Below are 2791 nucleotides of genomic sequence, written 5' to 3' on the forward strand. Positions count from 1 at the left end.
CTCGATCGGTTGTGACAGAAGATGGAAGAGTACAGCCAGCAGATGCGCGCTGGAGGCAACAACGCTACTAGTTCCAGCAGTGTTGCTGCCAATTCCAACGGCAACGCTGCTGGTGGAGCATCAACGGCAGCACCTCCTCCACTGCCTCAGCAGGGAGACCAGGACGCCGCCGCCACCTATGACGACGATGAAGACTATCGGAATCTGTAGAATTTAGGGTTTACACATTTTTGTTTATCTTTACTTCATTGTATTCAACATTTGTGATATTTTATTTCATTCAAATTATTTATTTTTAAATAAAACTATTTCTTGATTTCTGACGACGTTAAATTTCTGCTAACAATTATGTTAACAAGAACCTTCTAATTGTGGTTTAACTGTGACAAAAAAATTTAGGATTTATAAATTTAACATTACCATCGAATAAAATTCCATGGTAAAATGGCGCCTAAACACATGAAACGACGCCAAAGATACCGTCGGATAAATCCGACGGTAACCATCAACACAATTTCGCCAAATTGAAAAGACCGACAGAATATCCGCCATTAATTAGCGTTGGACAAAATAAATCCGACAGTAAGCAATTTTCGGCGACGTTTATACTGGCAACACAAGGACAACGGTAAATTCGACGGTAATCTATTTAGCGGCAAAATTATTTTATAGATCCAACGGTAAATCCAACAGTACTCAGCATTTTTCTTATAGCGATGATAATGTGTCATGTTAAGTGCCACATGGCATGATAACATCATACGTTAATACCACTTATCACAAGATGATTGGTTGACGTGTCAGATTTAGTGATACGTGGTATGCCACATATGCCACGTGTTATTATCTGACATATCATAAATTTGTTTAGAGTCAAATTAGTCCTTAAAATTATATACATAAGTCATTTTAATCTCTAAAATTTTAAAAATTGATCAAATTAGTCCTTATATATATATAAATTTCTCTTTTTTTATAATATAAATTTTTAATATTTCTTAATTCTACTAATTTTAATCTCATTTTTTAACCTTAAAAAACAAATTTTTTCAGATAAAATAATAAAAATAATTAAATTATTATAAAATTATTTTCTCATTTTAGATTTTTCATTTTTAAATTCTAGCTATTTTGTAATGAATTTTTTTATATAAATAATTTTATCAAACTGTTATTATTAATTATATACTAAATTTTTTTTCATTTTTTGAATCTCACTAAAAAAATATAATACTTATTTTAAAATTGTAATCTTTTATACCTCACCCAAAATTTAGTCCAATCTATTACTAGTTGTCTATTTTCATCTTTCTATATTTATTTTAGTTCAAAATTATTTTTAACAAAATAACTTTTTTTAAAAAGATAGGGAAAAACTAACAATTGAAAAGACATAGAAAAATGGCAATAACTAATTAGTAATAATATTAAAAAATTACATTAAGATGCTAAGATTTAACGAGTGATCCCACAAATTGATTTTTCAACGACACTAAAATTAGATATAAAAGTTAGCCACCAATATAAAATATATGTTGGAATACAAATACACATTGAAAAATAAATAAAATCACATATGTATTTATACACAAATACATTGGTGACTGATTTTGGTGTCCGAATAGAATTTTTGTTTTTTAGTTATTGAGTTCTACCACATAAATTAAACAATAACAAAAATTTAAAAATTTAAAATATAAAAGATTTAAATTTTAAAATAACTATTATATTTATTTAGTGAGATTAAAAAAATTAAAATTTTAAGTATATAATTAATAATAATTTGATAAAATTATTTAAATAAAAACTTTAAAAACTAAAATTTAAAAATATAAATGACAAAATAATTTTGTAATAATTCAATTATTTCTAATATTTTATGTAAAAAAATTATTTTTTAAGGTCTAAAAAATAATATTAAAATTAGTAGTATTAAAAATTATTAAAAATTTAATATTCTAAAAAAAGTGAGATTTATATAAGAATTAATTTGAGCAATTTTTAACATTTTAAAGATAAAAATGATTATGTATATACTTTTGGAGACTAATAATTCAATTTGACTCTAAATAAATTTACGACATGTTATATATCCTGTGGCATACCACGTGTCACTAACCTGACACATCAACCATAATCATCTTATGACATGTGACATTAACCTACTGTTCATATCCTAACTCAACGCTAAAGTTCAGGTTCAAATAAGATAAAAAGGCCCAATTCATAGATTGGCCTCTCCCGCAACCGACCTCCACCGAAGAGGTCGATTTCAACACAAAAACTACTCCAAGGAAGTCGGGACCAAGAATTAGTTGGCGAATAAACACCCATTCAAATAAGTAACTGCCTCTAAAATCTCTCAACCCACTTCCAGAAGCCATATCTCAACTTCCCTAAGATAAAGGGATGGCTATCCACCTTAAAAGGTGGAACTACTCTAACAGTGGTTATTGGTTCACCACTACAAATACACTGACACCTCTCAAGTATCACTAAGTTCCAATACTCTCTAAACTTGCTTAGACCCTTACTGACTTATACATTGGAGTGTCTTTGCAGGTACCACCCCCATTCTCCCACACACAAGTTGGACGGAGGCTCTTAGACGCGAACCTAGTCGAAGGGCTCCCTCCTTCAGACGATTGGCCAGCCCAATAAATTCAACCCATTAATCTCCGATTACCCATCATAACACCTACTATATCATCATATCACGTGATACTTAATATAATACATCATTATCTAATTAACTAAAAGATTAATTTGATTTACATTTTATCTTTCAAAG

Source organism: Arachis hypogaea, chromosome 10 (genome assembly GCF_003086295.3).
Source record: "Arachis hypogaea cultivar Tifrunner chromosome 10, arahy.Tifrunner.gnm2.J5K5, whole genome shotgun sequence".
Classification (NCBI taxonomy): Eukaryota; Viridiplantae; Streptophyta; class Magnoliopsida; order Fabales; family Fabaceae; genus Arachis; species Arachis hypogaea.